This window comes from Stegostoma tigrinum, unplaced genomic scaffold (genome assembly GCF_030684315.1).
Source record: "Stegostoma tigrinum isolate sSteTig4 unplaced genomic scaffold, sSteTig4.hap1 scaffold_278, whole genome shotgun sequence".
NCBI lineage: Eukaryota > Metazoa > Chordata > Chondrichthyes > Orectolobiformes > Stegostomatidae > Stegostoma > Stegostoma tigrinum.
This window is the reverse complement of record NW_026728206.1, coordinates 204,050-229,777: the sequence shown is the minus strand read 5'-3', so window position 1 is coordinate 229,777 and position 25,728 is coordinate 204,050. Positions and strand designations below refer to the sequence as shown.

Below are 25,728 nucleotides of genomic sequence, written 5' to 3'. Positions count from 1 at the left end.
ATCTCTGTGCGGTCACAATGAACTGAAATTTTAATGTGCCCACACTGAATAGAAGCAGTTGACAATGTAATTGCACAATTTTCTGTACCACAGTGACAGTAACAGCAGCACCACTATTGCTGCTGGAGGTGACTGGGGATGTTGGGGATGAGGTGGCCTTGTGGTATTATTTCTAGACTATTAATCCAAGGATCCAGGTAATGGACCACACCCCAATTCAAATCCTGCCATGGCAGATTGTGGAATTTGACTTCACTGAAATACCTGGAATGATGAAACTATTACGCCATCATTGATCATTGGGAATAAAAAACACCTGGCTCACTAATGGCCTTCAGGGAAGGAATCTGCCATCCTTATCTGGCCTGGCCTGCATGTGACTCCAAACCAACAGCAATGTGGTTGACTCTCAACTGCCATTTGAAATGACCAAACCATCCACTCAGTTATATCAATCACCACAAAGTCTCACAGAAATGACACAACACAGACCTATTTACCAGCAATACACAGCATGTGTATGGTAGAGATGCAAGAAAAAAGCTCATAAACACCTTCTCAAGGGCAACGAGGAAAGGGAAATAAATGCTGGCCCAGCCAGTCACACCCACAAACCATTAATCCATAAAGAAGATGACCACATTCAGGAAAGACAGGCTGAGGTGACACAGCTTACTTTAAGCAGGGACTTAGAAGTATATCTACATGGGCATGATATTCAGGAATATGGGAAAAGGCAAAAAAATGTAATTAATTTCACATTTTATTTCCGTCTCACCTGATCATCAACAATCCCTTTGCTTATATTTTTCGCTCGCTGTCTCTTTGTCAATTTATTCAACTCATTCCTTCCCCCTTCAAAACAGACATCCCTGTCACCAGCATAAATCACAATATTTGCCAGCAGATTTCAGTTCTGATGTTTGTTCAGTCGACTTGAAATATTAACTCTGCTTTTATTTCATCAGAGCCTGCCAAGCTGTTTACTTTCCTCAGCACTTTGTTTTATTTTTGTTTCAGATCTCTGACATATTTCTTTGGTTTTACCGTTTCTTTAAAATAAATTTCACGGGATGATGAAATCATTGGCAAAAGAAGCATTTGATGACCTTCATTAATTGCCTTTAGCTGTGACCATTCTACAAGGCAGTTTGAAGCCAAACATATTTTGTGGGTCTGAATTCACACTTAATCCAGCCCGGGTAATAACTTCAGATTTCTTTACCAGAGGAGATCAGTGAAATGAGACAGGTTTTTTGCCAAATTGCTGCTGGTTTTATGGTTGCTATTGGTGAAATTGGCCTTGGTTACAATTTTTATCATTTGAATGAAAGTCCTACCACCAATTGTGGTAAGATTTGAAACAGTATCTATCATGTAATAACCAGTGTCTCTGTATTACCTGCTGAGTGACTTAACTACTCTAATATGGTGTCCCTATCGCTAGTTACTTTGAAAACAAGAACAAGGGTGTGATCAAATTATGTGTAACTTGGAAGAATGGTCAGAAGACAGCTGGAACCATAAAGTCTTAATTTTACCAAGGCATAGACAATGGTTTATCCAGCCACAGCACAGAGGCAGAGGGGGAGAGTGCAGATATTATGGAGCTGGTGTTGGACAAATTTGGTGATGGAGACAATCATAAGACATAAATCAAAAAAGGTCCTCAATGTTGTGAACAAGCCTTGTTTTCAGATGCTTGTGAAGGATGAGTCTGAAATGCATGGACAATAAAGCGAGGTTTTAATTGAAACTGAAGGTAATTGTTTCCATCTTTTCCAAATACAGGTCACAGAAACGGCAACAAAGTTGTATATGCCTTGCGGAAGTAGTGACTGGACAGAGATAGAAAGGCTTACCAGGAACACCAACAACAGCGAGAAAGGGATAGTAACCAGCCTGAATAATCATCAGTACACCTTCTATTCGAAGTGGCAACGTTGGCCAAGATGCGGTAAGAAAATAAAGACCCGAGGATAAACTCCTGCCCATTGTTGTAACATTCCAGTCTATTGTTCGCAGATTCTGATCCATTGTTGTAACATTCCAGTCTATTGTTGTCAGATTCTGATCCATTGTTGTAACATTCCAGTCTATTGTTGTCAGATTCTGATCCGTTGTTGTCACATTCCAGTCTATTGTTCTCAGATTCTGATCCATTGTTGTCACATTCCAGTCTATTGTTCTCAGATTCTGATCTCTCCACCCCCTCTCTCTGCAGCTGCCGAACCCTGTCAGGGCTGTCGCTGATGCTCCCGCTTATACTATGGGATAAGAGATTGAACAGAGCGCCTTAGTTATAGGAGAGGCAAAGCTTCCTGTGACGCAGTTAGAATCCATAGAGACTGACATCAATCACAGTCACTGAACAAACAGTTCCATTTAACCCCTTTCAATACACCTACAGTGAACCTTCGGTTCACAATTGAAACTGGGCTGGATTGGATGTTAACATCGTTGGCTATTTGTCATATATTCCATCACCAATTACTCTAAAGTTGTATGTGGTGAGGGACAATGATGGATGTTTTCATTCTGCAGGTTAAGAGGCTCAGCCTTGTTGTCCACATGCAATGCTGTAACCACCTGCATCAATACACTACCCACCCCCCCCAAAAAAAGACAAGCTAAATGTCATTACTGTGTTGATTGCTCCTACACAAAAAAATATGCTGACCAAAATTGGGTTGGCCTTGCAGAGAAAGTGTGGATTTCTCACTGCTGTAATAAAACAACATTGTATGTTGAAGATACAAAGTTCTTCATTGCAGTTTATGAACTTTAAAGCAGTAACATTTACATTTCTTGATTCAACTGACCAAAACTAAAATCAAATGTGGTGTATACAAGGATGTTGTTCATTAAAGCCCATGGGACTAAAGAGCCTGGGACAGAATGAATGTGACATTGGTTCGGAGACAGAGAGGAATGGGGGCAATGTCTGTAGAGACTGGAGAGGAGCGCAGTGATATCCCAATGTCACCAGTATTTAGCAAGCACTTATTCTAACAGATGGAATGAAATGTAATGCAGAGCAAGGAAACAGGTTATATTTGGGAGATGGAATACCAAACAACAATATGAACACACCATGATAATTTAAAATGTAATAGGAAATTATATTTTATGTAAACACTGTTTAATCATGGGGTATGCAGAATGATAAAATTGTTCATATACGCACAGGGTATTCAGAAATAAAAGCAGACAAAGATTTCAAAATAACAAGGTTTAGAGCTGGATGAACACAACAGGCCAAGCAGCATCTTCGGAGCACGGGATTTCAAAATGTTAGGTGTATAGGGACTTTACAGGATAATAATAGTAGGGATATAGTTCACCCCCTGCTGCTGCAGAGATGATGGGCTGAGTGACCTCCATCTTTGCTGTAATTATTCTGAGATTTGTATGAAAATGTTTCAGAGAAGGGCACAGATTGTGCCGTCATGAGTAATCTATTTCTGTTGTCTCATGAAGTGCAGCTGCCTTGGAAATTTATCTTCAATCAAAATCGATTTCCTGAAATTCCTGCATTGAGGAAGATATTCGCAAAATGTTTTTAATAAAGAAGCAGACGCTGGTGTAATACACGTGTAACCAGCCCAATGGCTCTCACAGAATCAGGAATGGACGATATTGTCCAAATATAACCAAGTTCAACATCTGGACCTATCAAGAAAAGCAAAATTCTGGAGATTAACGAAACCTGAAATAGAAGTTAGTGGAGAAATGCAAAATATGAGGCAACATCCAGAGACAGATTTAAAGTTAACAGATCTGGTCTGTTATGAATCTGTTCTGAAAAAGTCATGTTGCAGATGCTGCTAGACATGATCATTTTTATTCCAGCATTTCTTTTCTTTCTTTTGGACTGTCACAATTTGTCTGATCTGAATCAGTACAGTGAAGCTGCCATTTGAGTTGACCTTCAAGTATTTGTGAATGGTCATTAAAGGAGACATTGCAAAGTTTCTTTAATAAAGATCCCAAGTATCGATGGCATGTTACATTGAGATAAACTGCCATGAAAAGTTTGAACTCAGTGGCACTGATATCGCACGATCAGTCCTCTTATTGAAAATGATGTGGGTCCTTACCTCAATGTCATACCATGCTCCTGATGTCGCTGGGGTTACACTCATCCAGCAAAGTCTTACCTTTCTGAGACTTTGGGCTCAACTTTGAAAACATAAAATTTCCTGATATTTTTAATAGGACGCACTCAACCATGGGTTTTAGCAGGCTCTCGCAATGGCTGAGTTTATTTGTCATCACCAATAGCTCTGGAGAAAGTAACAGCGAGCTACCTTCCTGAAACACTTCCAATCCAAATGCTGCAGACATGCACACAGAGCTGTTTGTTAGGGATTCCAGGATTTTTTTTCAATACATTATAGTCAAGGAACAGCAATTTAGTGCCTATCCAGGATGACAAGTGACTTGAATGACTACTTTCAGAGACTGATTTCCCATTGTCCAGTCGAGGACATTACCAGTGCAGGAGTGTCTCCAATTTGCATTGATCACATTTTTGTTCAGGGCCCATAATGCCACAATGAGTGAAGTAACATGGGTGGCATGGGAAGTTACTCTGATCTCACTTCAAATGATGTTGGAACATGAGCTAAAACACTAAAGAGTGAAAGTGCAGAACACTGTGCTCATTGTTCTCACAATATTCCAAAGCTTTTTTTCGGTACGGACTTCCGATTCTGTCAGCAGATGTTTGTCCTATTTGTGATGAGGCTAGTTGGTGTCTGGATTGCACTGCTTAGGAGCGTGGTTGAGGCAGGTAACATCCCAAACTTTAAAAGCATTTGGATCAGCACCTTTTGGTGTAGTCTCAATGGGCCTTTTCTCAATTGTATGGTTCTGTGTGGGAGCAGCCATGAAAGGTCTGATGTATTCTGAAGTACTGGCCAATGGCACTTGTTTGTCTGTTCCATCAACTCTGTTCAGAAAGTTTTTCAAAACAGCATCACTCAGACAGTATCAGCACTTACTCAGCCGAGGACAGCCCAGCTATCTCTGAAGACATGCAGGATTTTTCAAATGGTCAGTGCAAGGTTATTCCAGCTATTTATCACCATTATTTTAACGAAACCAATAAAATGGATACAGCTTTCCCTTCATTAGAATAAAATATTTTATCTGTTATGGCGTCATTCCTCAAAAGAAGAACAGACTCCTTCTTCCCATGCACACACTTTGAGAATGTATTTGTTTTCCTGCCGGTTCTTAATCCCCACTCCCCTCCAGTGCTGTTTCCATGATTTGGTTCCATGTTCATGCCACACAAATATGCATTTCCAAAGAGAATGTTTCTGTTTGAGCCAAGATCGTGAATGCTCACAAACTAACAGATCATATTCCTCAGCACCGTTTCACAGTCCTCAGTTCTTGCAGCAGTCTATGTCGTTATTCCAAATTATGTGGCATCATTCAGGTTTAACTGATGAATGGCTAACAAGAACAGTTCTTCAGTGTTGCTGGGCAGGAATTATCTCCAACAGGAGGCAATCCAAAAGCACCACCTTGATATTCAATGATATAATCAACTTCTAGTGACAAATATCCAGTGTGTAACTATTCATCAGAAATTCAGCAAATCATAGAGTCAGAAAGTTGTGAAGAATGGAAACAGAGGCTTCAGTTCACTTCATCCATACCAATTACATATACCCAGTAAATCTTGTCCCATTTGCTAGCTTTTGACCCATATCCTTCTAAACCTTTCCAAGTCACATACCCATCTTTTCAAATGTTGTAATTGTACCAAACTCCATTACTTCCCCTTGCAGCTCATTCCACACACTCACCTCCCTCTCTGTGTGAAAAAGTTACCCCTGAGGTTCCTTCTGAATCTTTTCCAGCTCACCTTAAACTCGCACCCTCCAATTTTGGACTCCCCCACCCCGCTGAAAACACCTTGTCTAGATACCCTATCTATTCCCCTCCTGACTTTATAAATCTCAGTAAGGTCACCCCTCAGCTTCCGAATCTCCAGGCAAAAGCTATTCGGTTTCTCCCTGCAGCTCAAACCTTCCAAACCGGGCAAATTCTTATGAATCTTTTCTGAACCTTTTCAATTTTTACAACATCCTTCCGATAGCAGGGAGACGAGAATTGCATGCAATATTCCAAAAGTGGCCTAACCAGTGTACAGTCGCAACACGACCTCCCAACAACTACACGCAATGCACTGACCAATAAAGGCAAGTTGTACCAAATGCAACAGGAGTAGACTCCCAACTTTAAGGGCATTTAAATGGTCATTGGATAAACATATGGATGATAATGGAATAGTGTAGTTTAGATGGACTTCAGATTGTTCACATTTCGGCACAAAATCGAGGGCCGAAGGGCCGGCACTGCACTGTAATATTCTGTTATATGTTAAATGCTTTCTTTACTATCCTATCTATCTCTGAATCCACTTTCAAGGAACCAAGCGCCTGCACACCAGGACTCATTGCTCAGCAATACTCCCCAGGGCCTTACCATTTAGAGTACAAGTTCTGACCTAAGTTGATTTCCAAAACGCAACATGTCAGATTTATTCAAATTAAATCTACCTACCATTCCTTGGTCCATTGTCCCATCTGATCAAGATCCCATTGTACGCTGAAGTAACCTTTTTCAGTGTCCACTACATTTCCAATTTGGTGAACTTCCAGCTGGAAGTTTTCAAGGTCAATTGATGCTGGTCTAGCTCCACTAAAATCCCAAATGAATTAAAAAGAAAGTTTGATTTTCCAGAAAAAATATTGATCTATAGAGCTAATTGCTAAAATGTTGTGGGACATATTTGCAAAATGCAGTTCATGCATAATGTGAAGGAAAAAGATAAATCACAGCTCAGGTCACAGATAATTAAAGATAATGCAGCATTTTTGAAGCAGCTGGAGGAGCACTCAAAATGCCATGCCGAGTGGGTGTCGACTTCAAGATAAGTGTGATTAATGTAGTTTTGTTTTTTTGGTTGGAATAGACATGTTGAGCTGAAGGTCCTGTTTTTATGCTGAATGGATCTCTGACCTTAATTTTTGAAAACAGAAAAAGCAGTCTCACAATTTCCATAATATGTCAGCTTTTGTGCTCCTGAGATGCTGTTTGGCCAGCTGTGTTCATCCAGCTTCACACTTTCTTATCGTGGATTCTCCAGCATCTGCAGTTCCCATTATCTCTGATCACAATTTCCATATGTTGCGAGCATCAAGTGATGAGGATTGCAATCTCCAAGACCACACAGCATCCTGGCTTGAGTCTATATCATTGTCCATTCATTGACACTTCTTCAAAATCCTGAACATCTGCATGAAACATATGTTAGTGTCCCGGGGTTTCACCATCATATTCTGAACGGAAATTAGACAGAGGCAATAAATGCTGGTCTTGCCAACAAAAGTCATCTCACCAGAACAAATAAAAGTAATCTGTACTATTAAAGACATATATTCAGCCCAATCTGTTTATTAAAGCGGTTTTATTGAGATTTTAACTTTGTTCTATGTCTCTGATCTTTCTGAAAATCCATGAGGCTTTCTTGAGTATTTTCAGAGTGTCGTTTCAAAATCGTATTTGGAAGTTATACCCATCATTCTGAAAGGGAGAGCCTTCGTGGCCAGCTGCCCCTAACCCTCGCCCCTCACCTCGATCCCAGGCCGCACATCTGCTAATGTGGTAGACTGCATCCGATGTTCCCATTGTGGCTCCGCTACATCGGAGAAACCAAGCGGAGGCTTGGGGACAACTTTGCAGATCACCCATGCTCGGTTCGCACTAAACACCTCCCCCTTCCATTCTGCAAATGACATGTCCATCCTGGGCCTCCTGCAGTGCCACAACGATGCCACCTGAAGGTTGCAGGAACAGCAACTCATATTCCGCTTGGGAACCCTGCAGCCCAATGGTATCAATGTGGATTTCACAAGCTTCAAAATCTCCCCTCCCCCACTGCACCCCAAAACCAGCCCAGCTCGTCCCCGCCTCCCTAACCTGTTCTTCCTCTCACCTGCCCCCTCCTTCTACCTCAAGCCACACCTCCATCTCATACCAACAAACCTCATCCCGACCCCTTGACCAGTTCGTCCTTCCCGGACTGACCGATCCCCTACCTACCTCCCCAACTACACTCACCTTTACTGGCTCCATCCCTGCCTCTTTGACCTGCCTGCCTCCTCTCCACCTATCTTCTCCTCCGCAGCAGCAGCTACGCACTGATGATGGCTTCTCGACTGGAGACGAAACGTTTGTAATTCATTTGCCAAACTCGGGGAACAAACCAACAGCCAACTATCTTCTCCTCTATCCATCTTCGGTCCGCCTCCCCCTCTCTCCCTATTTATTCCAGAACCCTCTCCCCATCCCCCTTTTCTGAAGGATGGTCTAGGCCCGAAACACCAGCTTTTGTGCCCCTGAGATGCTGCTTGTCCTGCTGTGTCCATCCAGCTCCACAGCTTGTTATCTCACACTCTCCAGCTTCCGCAGTTCCCATTGTCTCCCCCTGGTTGGTGGAAGAATAACCCCGCCCACCCGCTGCGCGAATGACGTGAACAAAAACAAAGCCCCGCGGGTCCGGCAGCTTCTGTGACGGAGTAAACACAGTTGACGTTTCGGGTCTGGTGATCCTTGCTCAGAACAGAGTTTACGTTTCCGGTCTGGTAACCCCTACTTAGAACTGGGCCCTGCCCTTGTCCTCTGATTGGTTGGAGGAGAAGCATTTCCGCTGCCTTTTCTGTCCAGCCTCTTGCTTGCTATTGGTCGTTCGATGTCAAACCGGCGTATTCAGCTATGGTGCATGCGCACAGCTCATTGTGACTGTGAGCATGCGTACTGAGAGGGATATCCGGAATGAAATGGTTCTCCATGAGAGCCACAAGCGGTGAGGACAGGTTAAAGGGGAGGGCAGCTTCGGTGCTGTATTCCAGCAAGAGGGCTGCGTGATTGCTCAGTTTAGGTCTCAGGTCCCAAACAGGGGTCTTCCGATGCCGCTTTTAGTTTGCAGAGAGCCTCAGGCTTCCTCCCTGAAACAGGCCTAGACTGTCCTGTGAGAGGGAAGGTCCTGTCAGCTTTTACCCTGTCAAGCCACTTCAGAATGTGATTACAGCAATGAGAGGTGTTCTCAGTAAAGCAGAACTCCAATGTGCACTCACTGGTTAGAGGTCTTTCCACTGTGTCCTGTGTCAGCACCCTCACTGAGTTTTTAAATAATGTTTGGCTTGAATCTGAGAGTTGAACGGCGACGTCTGGGCTGTGAGCAGCAGTTGTGCTCCAAAAAAATACAAAATCAATTATTGGTTTCTGAGGCCAGGCCTGGAAGTTAATTGCAGGTTGTTTCTTATTTGAAAACTGTGTAGACGCTTTTGGCCATTAATAATTTCAGCATCTGAGAACTGGTGCCAGCAAGTCTGGGAGACAATGTGGTCAAACAGAAGGACTTCAAAACTGGGCCAAATTCACATCTTTGATGCTGAGCTGGCTGCTGGTGTGACAGAGCCTCAGAGAAAGACCACATAATGGAGGGAGAGAGCTGAACAGGGTCGGGCTGTGTGGTTTGGATATTGGGGTTATTCTTTGCCCATCACCCCACCACAAAATCCAGCCAGTTGTTTCTCTCATTGTCCCTCTTCCCCAACACTACCCACTTCTGTACCTCCAGCCCCTATCCCACCCCTTGCTTCCCCCAGTATCAGCAAACTTCCAAAGATATTTCTGACATACTCTGTTACTTTTCTCAGAACATTCAACAACTTGAAAACTGGATTGAAAATGAGAGACAGAGCAGCCACTGCAGAAGCTTCCAAAATCACTCTGCACTTTCTTGAACTGCTGCAATCCACGTGGTGATGTAGCTCCCATGTTGCAAATTGGTAAGGAGTTGTAGGATTTTCATCCAGTGGTGATAAGGTCGTGCTGTTTTTTTGTGTCAGTTGTTGTCATTTTGTTCTTATGTTCCACCTTCAACAGAATAGAAACATAGAAAATAGGAGCAGGCGCAGGCCATTGTAGCTTTCGATCCTTCTCTGCTGGTCACTTTTGATCATGGCTGATCATTCTACTCAGCTTCTTCCCACTTTAGTGCCAGACCCTTTGATCCCTTAAGCCCCGACAACTATACATATCATCTTATTCTTGTTAACATCCAGTGTTCGCCCTTGACTGCTTTCTGTGGCAGCAAATTTCACAGGGTCACCAGTCTCTGTATTTTTAAAAATTTCCTCATTTTAATCCTGAACAGCGGAGCCCATGCCCCGAAGCTCCGACTCCCTGGTCATTGACAACATCCTTCCTGTATTTACCTAGAATTTTATTGGTTTCTGTGAAATCTTTCCTCGTTCTTCTAAACTCCAGTGAATTTCATCCTAACCAATCCATCCTATTCTTATATGTAAGTCTTGCCATCCCAGGAATCAGTCTGATCAACTGTTGCGAATAGCCTCCATAGCCAGAAGCTCCTTCATCAGATAAAAATTCCAAATTTACACATACCATCCCAGGTGTGGTCTCACTAAGATCCTGTAGAATTTCAGTAAGACATCCCTGCTCCTGTACTCAAACGCTCTAACTCTGCAGGTCAAAATACCATTTGCCTTCTTCACCCCCTGCTACACCTGCATGCTTACTGTCAGTGACTTGTGTTTTCCTAGTTTTGTAATCCAACTGGATAATCTCGAACTGAGACGCATTTCTCATTTAAATAACTAATTGATTGTATGAATACCTGGGATCCACCACTGACCACCGTACAACACTGGTTACTGACTGGCACACAAGAAATGACTGTTTATTCTGACTGTTTCTGTGTGCGAAACAGTTCTGTATCCCTGTGAATACTCAATCTCCCATGCTTTAAATTTACGTGCTTATCTCTTCTGTGGGACCTTTTGAACACTTTCACAAAGCCCACGTAAGCTATGTCCACTGCCTTTTCAACTCTAAATGTTGCACTCTTGAAACATTCCAGCAGATTTGTCCAGCATGATTTCCCTTTCATAAATCCATACTGACTTTAATTCTGTCACTGTTTTCCAGTGTTAAGTTTAAGGTTTATAGTTCTCAGGCTTCTCCCACATCCCTTCTAAACCAAAGGATTAATATCAGCCACTCTCCAGTCATCTGGCACCCACCAAATATTTACAGCTGATAAAAATTCCTGCAATTTCCTCCCTTACTTCCCACAATGTCCTGGAATACACTCGATCAGGTCCTGATGATTTATCCACCTTTGTATTTTCGAAGACATTTAGCACTTTGTCTCCTGTAATGTGAACTATTTTCAAAATATCAAAAATTATTTGAGTTCTCTAGCCTCCTTCGTTACAACTTGTCCATGCCGACCAGGCTTCCCAAACTGAACGAGTCCCACTTGCTTGAGTTGAGTCCATATCCCTCTCAATCTTTCCTGTTCATGCAGCTGTCCAAATGTCTTTTAAATATTGGAAGTGTACCTGCATCTGCCACTTCCTTTGGCAGTTCATTCCACATAGAAACAACCCTCTGTTTGAAACAGCTCCTCATGGCTGCCCTTCAAATCTTTCTCCTCTTCCGTTAAAAATTACGCTGTTGTTTAGACTCCCCGATCCAAGGGAGAAGACCCTTGCTGTTCACATTATACCCCTCACGATTTTATAAACCTCTCAAGTCAATGCTCAACCTCCTATTTTCCAGTGAAGTCCCAGTCTCTCCTCATAACTCATACCCTCCAGTACTGGTAACCTATAGACTGTAAGTGTAGCATGAAGCCACCAGGAGTAGAAAGTTAATCCAGCCACGAGAAGCATCACCTAACCTCCATCTCTTTGGCCCTTCGTCAAATAGTATGGCAATAAGCACTGTCCAGATTCAGGCATGAACAGGGAACATTTCAGCTTGCTTTCTGCAGCCCCCGAGTCTTGAAATTCCCCTCCCAAATGAAAAGGGATCTTCCATTCACCTTATCTGTACTCTTCATGATTTTATATACATATAAATCACCCCTCCATTCTTAGACTGCAGTGGAAAAATGCCTCAACCGATCAAGCCTCTCCTTGTGATTCTCAACCTCCATTCCTGGCAACTTCCTGCTAAGTCTTTGCTGAATCCTCCCCAGGTTGATGATATCCTTCGAAGAACAGGAGATCTGAAGTGGACACATTACTCCAGAAGAGGCCTCACTGATGTTCTGCACAATTTCAACATAACGTCCCACCTCCTATACTCTAAAGGCCTGAGCAGTGAAGGCAAGTAGGCTAAACTCCGACCTAACCACCCTTTCTACATGTGACGCCAACCTCACAGAATTCAGGGCCTGAACCTTGAGGTCTCTCTTTTCGACAACACTAACCCCAAGGCCCTACATTTAATTGTACAAATACTGATCTTGTTTGTTTTACCAAAATGAAATACCTCGCCTTTATCCAAATTAAACACCACCTGCCATTCCTCAGCCTCTTAACCCTATAAATCAAGATCTCTTTGTAATCTTGGACATCCGCACATCCTTCTTAAATCTGCCCCCTCTCACTTTAAATCTGTACACTCTTTTCCATTCCCCATCCCTGGGAAAAAGACGCCGTGCATTCTTCCTGTCTAAGCCCCTCATGATTTTATCCACCTCAGTAAGGTCACCGCTCGTTCTCTTACATTCCAAGGAATAAAGCCCAATTCTGGACAACCTCTCCTCAGAACTCAGGCCTACTATTCCTAGCAACATCCTTGTAACTCTTCTTTGCACGTTTTCCAGTTTAACTGTGCCTTTCCTGTAACAGGGTGACCAAAACTGTACACCACACTGCAGGTGTGGCCTCACCAATGACTTGTATATCTTTAACATAACGTCCCAACTCTTAAATGCAATGCATCAACCGAAAAAGGCCAGCATGCTAAATGCTTTCTTCACCACCCTGTCTACCTGTGATGCTGCTTTCCACCAACTATGCGCTTGTGCTTCTTGGTCTCTCTGCTCCACAATATTCCTCAGAACCTTACCATTCACTGTATAACTCCTACCTTGGCTGAACTTTCCAAAGGCCAACACCTCACGCTTAGCTGTGTTGAATTTAATTTGGCAATCCTCAGCCCACTTCCCCATCTGATCACAATCCCCCTGTAATTTTTGATACCTCAGCGATACCTCTTAAGTTTGCAGATGATACAAAATTACTAATCGTGCCATATACATTCACATCCAGATTATTTATGTAAGGGACAAATAACAAAGGTCCCAGTATCGGCCCCCGTGGCACACCATTAGCCACAGGCCTCCAGTCCGAGAACCAACATTCAGCCATCACGCTATGCTTCCTACCGTCGACCCAATTTCGAATCCCATAAGCTAGCTGTCCTGGATCCCACACAACCGAACCTTCATGACCAGGCTGCTGTATGGGACCTTGTTAAAGGCCTTACTAAAGTCCATATAGACAGCATTCGCTGCCCTAATCTCATCAATTCTCTTGCTTACCTCCTCAAAAAACTTGAATAGATTGTCAGACATGATTCCTGTGCACAAAATCATGCTGACAATCCCTCATCGTATCTTGAATATCCCAGCTTTGGTTGATCGACTCCCTAAATATCATCTTCAATACCTTGTCTACCACTGGTTCACTGGCCTGTAGTTCCCTGGCTGGTCTTTGCTACCTTTCTTAACCAATGGGACAACATTAGCCAACCTCCAGTCTTCTGGAATTTCAGTAGTGAGAAAAGATGAAGGGAAAAATCTCTGCAAGGGCCTCTGCAGTTTCTTCCCCTGCCTCCCACAGTGTCCAAAGATGGACTTCATCAGGTCCAGTGGAATTAACAACCTTAATGTGCTTTAAGGTTGCAAACGCCACCTTGATGGTCCGAAACATCCCCACTTGCTTCCCTTGTTTCCTTAGCATCCATGATTCTCTGCTTAGTAAACACTGAGGAGAAATACTCGTTAAAAATCTCCCCCATCTCCGTGAGCTGTTTTCAAACCAAAATATTTCGACCCCTGACTTGTCCCCCCTCCATTTCTTTCTCAACAGTAAAACTTGATGCAATATATTCCTTTCAAATCTCTCTCCTCTCCAGATGCTCAACACAGAGTTGATCTCTTTCATCTTCATGGAGCCCTGCTTGCTCTCTCGGTGCTCTCTTGCTCTTAGTGCACTTGCAGAAACTCTTGGAATTATTCTTAAGCTTATCAACCAAGGCAGTTTCATGTTACCTTTTTGCCATCCTGATCTCCTGTTTAAGAATGCCCCTAACACTGTTTACACTTTCAAGAGATTTATTTGAGCCGAGTTTTTATTTATATCTACTAATTTATTTTTTTTTATTCTTGACGAAAACCTGAGTATCTTTTTTCACCCATTGTTCTCTAATCGTACCAGCCTTACCTTTCACTCTTACGGGGACATAATGACTCTGAATTGTCACATTTTTGAAAGCCCCCCCACACTTATCAGACATCCTTATCCCTGCCGTCTACTCATGTCAACGTTTGAAAGTTATCAAAACAGAAGCTGCTGGAAAAGCTTAGCAGGTCTGGCAGCATCTGTGAAGGACAAATCAGAGTTAATGTTGTGGGTCTGTTAATCCTTCCTCAGAAGTGTTGAAAGTTCTTTTCTTACAGCATTAAAATTTGCCTTACTCCAGTTAAAGCTTTTTCTTTTTCTGGAAGGCATATCCTGTTCCATAATTGTTTTAAAACTGACAGTAATTCTGTCACAAGACTCAAAGTTTCCCTGTACTGTCACTTCAGTCACTTGCTACGCCTTATTTTTTTTTTCCATAGGAGCATCGATTTATTGATAAAGAAAAAATTCTTGAACACATTTCAGAAAATACTCCCCATCTAAACCTTTAACACTATGGCAGTCCCATTAAATGTTTGGAAACTGAAAATCACCGATTATGACCTTGTTATTCTTACACATATCTGAGATCCCTCTGCATATTTGTTCCTCAGTTTCCCTCTGACTATGAGGAAGCCTATGGTACAATCCCATCAGATGATTGTTCCTTTCTTATTTCTTATTTCTTATTTCTAATTTCAGCATATGTTTTCATGGGATGATTTTTCAGAAACATCTCTTCTAGTGATAGCAGCAATGTTTTCCTTATTTAAAAAAAATTCCTGCAATTAGCCCATATTCGCTCCAAACCATTCAAATTCATGTACTTACCTGAATGTTTTTCAAACATCGTAACCACCCACATCCTTCACTTCCTCTGGCAGTTCATTCCACACACTGAGCACTCTATATAAAACAAAAAGATGCCCGTCATGTCTTTTTTAAAATCTTTCTCCTCTCATTTTAAAAATATGCCCCTGGTTTTGAAATCCCCCACCTGAGGGATAAAACCTTTGTTATTCCTTATCTGTGTCTCATTATTTTATTAACCTACATAAGGTCATCCCTCAACCTCTTACCTTCCCGTGAAAGAAGTTCCCACCAATCCAGCGTATTTTTATAACTCAACGCCTCCATTCCCGGCAATATCCTGGTAAGTGTTTTTCCAAACCCACTCCAGTTTAACAATATTCTTCCCAGAACAGGACAACCAGAGCAGCACACAGTTCTCCAGAAGAGGACTCTCCATCATCACTTCCCAGCTCCTGTACTCAGGCCTGAGCAATGAAGATAAGTGTGCTAAATGCCTTCCACATACCGTGTCTACCTGTGATGCAAATTTCAAATAATTATGTGCCTGAAACCCTCGGTTTTTTCTGATCTGCAACACTACCCAGAGCCCAACCATTAATTGTGTCAGTCCTGCCTTTTGAAGTATTGCGTTGTGGTAAAACAAACATTTATCCAAACAAAATTCAATCTGCCATTCCTCAGCCCATTGCCCCAATTGATCAAGATCTCTCTGAAACCCAGAAAGCTACGAGGCCATCTCCCTTACTTTGACAACAAATAATAATCAGTGAAATGATGTTCTCCTTCATTTGTACAAGGAAGGGGTCAGACCAAATCTCGAATACCATATGCAGGTTTTGGTCTTCTGTTGTTTTATTCAAAGTGGCTCAGAGGAGGTTTACAAGATTGAAACCTGGAATCAGTGGGTTGTCTGAGGAAGATGGATTGGGCAGGAAAGAGGGAAAAGTGTTTGTCAGGAGCTGCTGATTAAAACAGGAAGCTGACGTGAGCCAGGATATAGGGTGTATTGTATTTTATAAGGTGAATTTATTCAAACTTGTGCCGCATGCATGCGGAAGAGGTCTATAAGCCTAGCTCGGAGACACTCTTCCATTTCCAGCTACTCGGAAACGGCATATTAAGGCATTTTCACATCAGAATGGTTGCATGTAACATTGATATAAAATAAATTTCAATGTCAGTTACTTACTACAAAACAGGATGCTGTTCAGTTTCTGTCAACGTTCTGAGTCCTCGAATTTCAACAGGACTGCCACTTCCATACTATCTTCAGAGCTTCTCTACCCCACCGTCAGCTCACAGCTGGGTGAGTAATACTTACATGACTATCAGAAGCTATACAGATAGTTTCAGAGCCCTAAGTAACTGTTGATGTTTCGCTGTTATGGACCTGCAGTTAAACTGTCTGAGAGATGTTAATGTGAAATCATCTCATTCATTTACATACTTCTATAAATTAAAGTCTTTTGTCTTCATTTGATTCCTACGCAGAGGCTTTAATTTATAGAAGTAAACTCTTATCTACCGACACATCGGTATGCAGACACTGCCCTGAAACTTCCTGCCCAGCTAGGAATTCAGTGTAATGCTTTTGTAACTCCTTATCTTCTCACACATCGGTATGCAGACACTGTCTTAAGCTTCCTGACTAAATTAAAACTAGAATCAAACTGTTTCAAATAGGGTTCGGTGGGGAAATTTTGTAAAGGTGTGAAACCTCTGAAGCATGTAACTTCTGTCACTGGCAAAGGGGCCAGGGCACTGATTTGGTTCTAGCCAGACAAACTGGCCACTTGAAATCTCAATCTGTCACAGTCAACAACTCGAAATTGCCTCCTGCCATTAGCAGCCACTTTACTAGCAATCGATACTGTATCCTGGTCTTTTATGTTGTTGATGTAATAATTGTTTGGTATCCTGATTTTGTCTGTTGTAGTAATCGTTTTCTGTATCATGTCATTGTAAGTTGTGAAATCGTTTTATGTATCATGTCTTTTGTAAGTATAAAAAGCGGGGACTGTCCGCTGCTCGGGGAAAATTACTTGCGAGACTCCGCACTCTGAGTACAGTGATTCTCCACAGCTTGTGCTTGCTTGGTAATAAAGGGATTTGTGTTTTTTAAACAGGTCAGTGTCTTGTTGTTATTGCAGCAAGTCCGTGAGGGTCTCCAAAAACGAACTTGACATTTGGCGCAAGAGCAGGGTTCCAACATGTACAGCAGTCTCACCTGGAGGGCTGAATAAGTGATCGTTCGAGTGTCAGTGGAGTCAGACAGATGGGCCCGCAAGGTACGATTCACCTTGGTCTCTCTTACTAACCTGCCATCTGTGCGACCCCCTCATCCCTGCGTGTCTCTGTACTGACGGAACCCAGGATAACTCACGGCCTTGAACACTGCTAAATCCTGATGCCTGGAGGTTCGAGTCCCCTGGTGGCCGGGGTTGGAGTCCCCAGGTCAGATAACGGGTAATTTTATAAATCCAGGAGGATAGATTTCACCCGGTGACCGGGGGGTGAAATCCTGTGTCGGGCAATAGGGAAAAGGTAGGGCGTTTCTTGTAAGACCTAGGTACAGTGTAGTTACCGTGTCTGTCTGTTTCCACCACCCTGCGTTCGACCGGTTGTTAAGAGGGGAAATCCCCCACGCGAAGGTCAGGACCCTGAAGTGGGTGTTGAGACTAAGTGCACTGCGGTAGTATACAGGGATAGTAAAAAGTGAAAGCGCTAATAAAAAAAAAGCAAAGGAAAAAATGGGACAAACACTGGATAAATGAGGTGTTGGCACTCCTTTACATCGATTATGCTGGGATAATCCCGAAAATGAAGTACAGTACAGACGCCTGTCAGCATGCTTAAACAAAAGATTGGGAAATGAGAATTGGCCATTGGGGAGAACGCGGGATATCGATCTATGCACTAAAGCAGGAGAGGCACTGGAAAGGGTTAATGTCATTCTAGAGAAAGAGAGCTGAGGAGCTGACTGAAAAATCAAAACTGGCCAGTTGGGTGGATAATGCACGTAGCAGAGGGATCAGTGCCTGTGATAACGAGGGGAAACCAAAAACTTGGGAAGTTTTAAAACTGCAGTGTGAGGATCATGAGACGATGAAAGGGAAAGAGTTAACCAAGAAAGACAGGAGAGAGAACAACGAGACAAGGAATGGGGGCTAGAGCGGCAGGCCGCATTGACAGAAAACAAAAAAAAATCGAAGGTACCTCCTAACGTATCTGGCATGCCGATGTTCCAAATTAATGACATGGATGAGCAAGACCGAGGAGGACTGGGGAAGGCATCCCTGTGCCTCATCGGGACTGCTTCCCCCTCCAGAACCCTACCCGTCCTTGGCCAATCTACATCTGCAGGCAGCCCAACACCGCCATCAGTCCCAGCAACCGCCACCGTACGCTGCCCAAACTAAACCTCCCATAGAATCTCCAAGCGCTTCAGTAGGCAGCCCACATGAATCCCCTGGCAAGCCCACGGCTTGTACAGACCCAAACCTCCTGTCATACCAGATCTAAAACAAAACAGGGAAACAGGAAACAGGGCGCAGGCCAGACGGTCAGTGAGCAAAAGGAGGGACGACAGGATCCTTTTAAAACCCATGAGAAGCCCAGGAAGACATAAGTCCTGGGTGCAGCCTCCTTGACCCTCTAACGACTGTTTACTGTTTCCTGGGGATTCCACAAGTAGCGAAGAATATGATCGTCCCAACTCACATGCAGAGGATAGTGAATGTGAGGACAGAGTTTGGAAGAGATCCTCGAATAGCCCTCGCCTAAAGAAGGACCCCTGTCAGAAAATAAACCCGGCAATTCCCTAATCTCAGACTCTCACCCGAGCCCAGAACAAGGGGGTCAAAATGCAATGCAAATCGATGCGCCTTGGAAGCCACAAAAGATGTGTTTAATTATGTCAAGGGCTCCTGATCGAGCCTGTGCTGCATCTATGCTGCGCTCTCCAGCCCGAGGGGTCAGTCCCAGGAACTTGACCTCCCTCAACCCTATCTGTGCCGCCTTCGGGTTTACCTTCAACTCGCTGTTGCGCAGGAAATGTAGCAACTCCCTCAGTAGGGGGCCATGTTCCTCACTCTTGTCTGTGAACAACAGGATGTCATCCACGTACTGTACAAGCCTGTGTGGCTCACTGAAATCTTTTAAACAGTCTGCCATACACTGGTGGAGAATGCTGGGGCTATAATGGAAACCCTGTGGCAGACAGCTCCACGTGTACTGTTGTCCTGTAAAAGTAAATGCAAATTTGCACTGGTCCTGCTGAACCGGGATAGACCAGAAACCATTCGAGATATCCAGCACTGTGAAATTCCACCCCACCCCGTCGCTTTAAGGCAGGAGAGCGCCTTTCCATCAATGGCACACGCCACTGTTTTGAAACTCACGCCCATTTCTCCAGGTAATGGATACCTCTTGAAACTTGCAGTTTCTCCCATAGCTGTGGCTCCGCTGGGTCTGAGGGCCCACCTGCAACATTAATTCTTTTTTTCCCAAGAATTTCTGATTTTTGTGTCTGGTAAATTTTTGGGGTTTTTTTTAGCATGTATAAATCCAACTCTAGCTTGAAAATTTTTGAACGAACTTTAGTTTCCTTCCCCTCCTGCCACTCTCTAAGTTCAGGACACCATTGTAATGTTAGTGCCCACACTGCCTCCCTGGTTCAGTTTGGTAAATGGGATATGGTGACACTGTGCAAATGAGACATGACACGGGGCAGAGATTCCTCCTGTGTGCTCACCCTGTTGCCCTTCCTCCTGACTGATAGCAATCGTCATGCGGAGTGGGTATTGAAACTGCCCTACCCCGTGTGGTACTACATCACTTACACACGCACAGACATCATACCGAAACTGACAGGTTTACAATAGGCCCTTTAAACTTGAATTATAACGACCAGTTGCCTCCTACTCCACTCATCTGGACACTGTATCTCAGGGATTACCCCCTTGTTCCCAGGTTCTCCCTGCGATTTGTTCCTTATCTCTTCCTGCTCCAGTATTGACCCAGCCACATTTCTGAGCGAACCCCCGCATGACTGCCTGCTGAGGAACCAATTTCTAACCTCTCCCTGCCTGGCCCTTACTGATGCCCCACTTCCTTCTCCGGATCCGGTGTGGATTTTTAACGTCCTCAGGTACACCCACCCAGGATTCCCTGTCTGTTGAAAACCTCCAGGCATTCCTCCTCCCTAAACAATTTCACACTTAAATCTAAACAATTGGCTATTCTCAAATGCGCTGCCCATGCCTCTGTTGATTCAGTAGTTACTCGGGGCAGCGCTTGGGCTGCTCTGGCTGCTAAACAGGCTGCTGCAGACCAAATTTTTATGATACCCTCTATGAACAAGCAGGCGGTAAATCGCACGCCTTCAGACAAGACGGGCATGCCAGACATGGTCACTGTTCGGCACTTACAGGGGGACGCCCCTGCTTCTGAAAAGAATATTTGGAAGACGCATGGATGTTTTCATTCTGCGTCCTCAGGCCTTTGGGTTACACCAATCGGCCAAGTGTGCGTACCTGATACTTTATTACCTATGCTTGGTGACTGTGTGCTTCTGACACCCACATTGACAAGGAGGGAATGAGTGGTATTATGCTACGTACCTGGTGGCAACCCTGAATGACTGAGGCAGCCCAGTCTCGTATAGCATCTTGTCCCACATGCCAGCAAAACAATGTGGGTCAGGGGGTGAGACGCTCACCAGGAAAAGCACCCTTGCCAGGTGGGCCGTTTGAATGCATTCAGCTAGATTTTATTGAACTGTCACGCGTAAACTGTGACGAATATTGTCTTGTCATCGTAGATGTATTCAGTAGGTGGATAGAGGCTTTCCCAAAGACAAACAACAAAGCCTCAACACTAGTAAAACTGTTATTAACTGAAATAGTACCAAGGTTTGGAGTACCGCGACAAATTAGTTCGGAAGACGGCTCTCACATTGTGGGGAAAATTAATAAGGAACTGTGTGGTACATTACACATCCAACAACGATTCCACTGTGCCTACCACCCTCGGGCAGCAGGGATAGTAGAGAGAGCTAATGCAACACTTAAAACCAAACTCACCAAGTTGACACCCGAAACCGGCCTTAATTGGTTAAAGGTTTTGCCACGAGCCTTGTATCACATGCGAATAACACCCCACTCTACTACTGGGCTCTCAGCAGCGGGAATAGTCTATGACTGACCCAGCAGAACAACATGGGATGCCAATACCAGCCCACCCAGCAAAACAGACCTAAATGTGATGGGAGAAGAAATGCGAAGACACTTCTGACAACTAACATCATCTTGAAAGTTTCTCCATTTGCCGGTGAAGTGCGCCTTCGGACCACCTCCGCAGACACCGGAACAAGGCCTCGAGATTCAGGATCGATCATCATGGCCGCAGATTGGAGATTTTGTACTTGTCCGGGACTGGGGTCGCCCCAAGGTGGAAAGGACCGTACCAAGTGTTTCTTCAGACTCCGACAGCTCTTAAAGTTAAAGGACAGAATCGCTGGATCCACTTAAGTGACTCTAAATGATGGATTTCCTCATCGGCATGCAGTTAACCATTGGACTGAGTATTAGTCTGACCATGCATGGCCAGCAGGACAATTTTGTTTTATAAAACACACATACGGCTGCACGGGAATCGGACAGCATGTTACCCGTTGGCACGATCTGTAGAAGCATTATTTGTGGCAACATCTGCCTGGAACCCTAGTCAGCTTTATGAAATAGAGTATTCCGGTAAGCCTTGCTGAAGGGAGAGGGGATCTTGGACACAGGTGTGCAGGGTACATGTGTGAAACTGGTAGTTAGTGGTCTCTCTGGTTGTGTGGACACTCGACCTGGGCATGGGAAGGAAGGGGCTAGCTGTACAAATCCCAACAGCTATCTGTTTTGCTTTAATGGAACTGGAACTTGTTGCGTGCCTGCTCTCGTTACTCATCACCCCCAAAATACTTCCTGGCCCCATCGGTGCATAAAGAGAAATTGCACCACTATAGGAGAATTGTTGAATTGCCCCTGCTTAGAATCTAAGCCCATATCTGTGACCCCGGGCATACAGTAGAGTTGTGGGGATTGCAATGGCACTCATGTAGAAACAGACTATGGGTCATTTCCATTTAACTCCGCAAGTTTCCATCCACGTAAGGATCAGTCCTCCTGGCACAGCTATCAAGAAATACGTGAGTCTGTTTGCCTTCTTAACGAGACCTTCACTGCTACCACTCCAACTCTGCCAGTGCTGTTTGCTGTTGGGACCATTGAGCCCCTCACTGTCCCTTGTCCCCAACAAGTACAAATTCAATGGCGAATTGTCACACGATTCCTGAGCTGGGGGTTTTGCGCTGCATGGCAGAATCCAGTTGTGTTGGGCTCTTCCTTAGGATATGGTTTCCTGGGACTGTCGGCTTGGGATGCTCTCCTGGGGTGGTGGCCACAAAGGAAAATTCGAAATTACCTTGTATGTTGACTCACCGCCCTGGGAAACAGCACAATGACGGCATTGGAGGCAGTCAACCAAGAATTAGCCGAACTTTGGCTCTATGATCAGCAAACCCAATATGCAGTGGACTATCAGCTGGCTCAGCAAGGAGGTGTATGCACTATTAATGGGGACAAGTGCATTACCCACGTCACCAACGAGTCCTATAACATTACCCAGGCTATCCAAGCCATACAGGGGCAGTTGGAACAGTACAGTGAGGGAGTCCAGCCTGGACAGGGTTTGTTGGGATGGCTTCTGGGTGGTTCTTGGGGTTCATATTTGCTGCATGGGTCAGTTGTTCTAGTGGTTGACATAGCTGCCTGCTGTACATTTATGGCATGCATGAGCCCTTGCTGCAGATTTGTGTTTGACAGGTTAGCAGCTCTCCTCTCGGCCCTGTTATAAGTTATCATGAAATGATAGAAGGAGGGAATGAGCTGTTAATGTGATAACATCTCATTGATTTCTATACTTCTATAAATTAAAGTCTTTGTATAGGAATCAAATGCAGATAAGAGACTTTAATCTATAGAAGTAAACTCTTATCTACCGAAACATAGGTATGCATGCACTGCCCTGAAGCTTCCTGCCCAGCTAGGAATTCAGTGTAAAGCTTTTGTAACTCCTTTTCTTCTCACACATCGGTATGCAGACACTGTCTTAAGCTTCCTGACTGAATTAAAATTAGAACCAAACTGTTTCAAATAGGGTTAGGTGGGGAAAATTTGTAAAGGTATGAAACCTCTGAAGCATGTAACTCCTGTCGCTGGCAACGGGGCCAGGGCACTGATTTGGTTCTAGCCAGACACACTGGCAACTTGAAATCAGAATCTGTCCCGGACAGCAACTTGAAATCGCCTCTTGCCATTAGCAGCTACTTCACAAGCAATCGCTACTGTATCCTGGTCTTTTATGTTGTTGATGTAATAATTGCTTGGTATCCTGTTTTTGTCTGTTTGTAGTAATTGTTTTATGTATCGTGTCATGGTAAATTGTGAAATCGTTTTCTGTATCATGTCTTTTGTAAAGTATAAAAAGCGGGGACTGTCCGCTGCTCGGGGAGAATTGCTTGCGAGACTCTGCACTCTGTGCTGGGTAACTACAGTGATTCTCCACAGCTTGTACTTGCTTGGTAACAAAGGGATTTGTGTTTTTTTCTAAACAGGTCACTGTCTTGTTATTGCAGCAAGTCTGTGAGGGTCTCCGAAAACAAAATTGACATGTGACACAGAAATAAGAGGAGGCCATTCAGCCTTTCGAGACTCTTACAGAGCAACAAGAAGCCACTCAGCCTCTTGAGCCTGTTACACATGAACAGGAAGAGTTCGTTAGACCTCCCAAACCTGTCACAGTGTAATAGGCCATTGAGCATCTTGAGCCTTTTACAGGTGAACCTGAGGTGGCCATTCAGCCTCTCGAATCCAAGGATGATTGATGAACAAGATTTAGTGTGTTACAGAGATAGCAGGAGCTGCCGATGGTGGAGATCTGAGATAAGGTGTCGAGCTGGATGAACACAGCAGGCCAAGCAGCATCAGAGGAGCCTGCTGTGTTCATCTCGCCTCACACCGTGTTATCTAAGATTTAGTCTGTGTTCGGATGATAGAAATTATTGAATGAGGTTTTCTTCTGTGGCGTTGTAACTGGGAGTGGAATCAGAGCATTTGACTCCTTTTGGCTAAATCTTACATTAATATGGTGGTGTCATTTTCATTGTGTTTGACGGAGGGTTTCTCTCTGCGAGGCCAGGCTGGTTTTCTGGTGCTATCTTATTGACCTCCCTTCATGATATACCTACCTCACACCATGACATCCATTTCAGTCAATGCCAGCCCCATTCTCCCACCCATCACGGCTGAAGCTACTTCCTATTGCCGGGTGCTGCTGGATATTCAATTATCCCTGGCACAGGTGCCATCTTTAAAATGCCAATGGGTACATGGTTGAGCTTTCTCATTTCAGTGCTGCCATACTCAGTTTGCTGCAGCCTGGCTGGGCAGGGGCAATGGAAAAAAAAATGCAATGGAAAGCTCGCTGCCGTGGAAAGGCTGCCAATATCATCAAAGACCAATTGCACCCCGGTGATGATCTTCAACAACCTCTTCCATCAGGCAGTAGATAATGAAGCCTGAACACGCGCACGCACGTGTAGGCTCAGGAGCAGCTTTATCCTGACCATCGTTGGACTGATGAATGTATTTTTTCATCTCAAATGATGCTGTTCTTGCAAATGTTGGTCTTGCCAAATACACACCGGTGCATTGCAACCTGTCTGCCTCTGTCTAAGTCTATTTGATCTGTCCATCCTTTGCTTTCTGTGATCTGCCTGTGAGATAAACCCAAGTTTCTCCAACCTCTCCTCGTAGATAATGCCCTCTATACCAGGAAACATCCTGGTAAATCTTTTTCTCTACTCTTTCCAAAGCCACCACACCCTTCTGGTAGTGTGGCAACCAGAACTGAACACAATATTCCAAATGCGGCCTAACTAAGGTTCTATGAAGCTGCGGCATTCCCTGCCAATTTTCACCCTCAATGCCTAGGCTGAGATAGGCAAGCATGCCATCTACCTTGCTGACTACCTTTTCCATCTGTGTAGCCACTTGCAGTGACCTGTGTACCTGGACACACAGATCCCACTGCCTATCAGAAATCTTTAGGGTTCTGCCATTTACTGTGTATTTTCCATCCGGATTAGAACTTCCAAAATGCATTACCTCACATGTTTCTGGAATGAACTCCATCTGCCATCTCTCTGTCCAAGTCACCATCTAATCTATATTCAGCTGTATCCTTTGACGGCCCTCATCGCTGTCCGCAATTCCACCAACCCTTGTGTCATCGGCAAACTTACTGATCAGACCAGTCATATTCTCCTCCAAATCATTTACATACATTACAAATAGCAATGGTCCCAACACTGATTCTTGAGAAACACCACGAGTCACTGCCCTCCACTCAGAAACACAGCCTTCCACTGCTACCCTCTGTCTTCTATGACTGATCCAGTTTGTTTTCTTTTTCTATCCATTTTTCAAGCTCACATCTAACCCGGTGCAACTTTACCATCTCTATCAGTCTGCCATCAGGGACCGTGTTAATGGCTTTA

General features: G+C 44.0%; 1 long non-coding RNA gene across 1 annotated transcript; it reads left to right on the top strand.

The window, feature by feature from the left end:
* The first annotated feature begins 8,830 nt into the window (after positions 1–8,830).
* Positions 8,831–23,756, top strand: LOC132208076 (uncharacterized). The gene is made up of 5 exons (XR_009444171.1): positions 8,831–8,887; positions 9,744–9,875; positions 16,322–16,428; positions 17,249–17,410; positions 20,944–23,756. It is a non-coding gene; the product is annotated as an uncharacterized LOC132208076 (long non-coding RNA).
* The last annotated feature ends 1,972 nt before the right edge of the window (positions 23,757–25,728 follow it).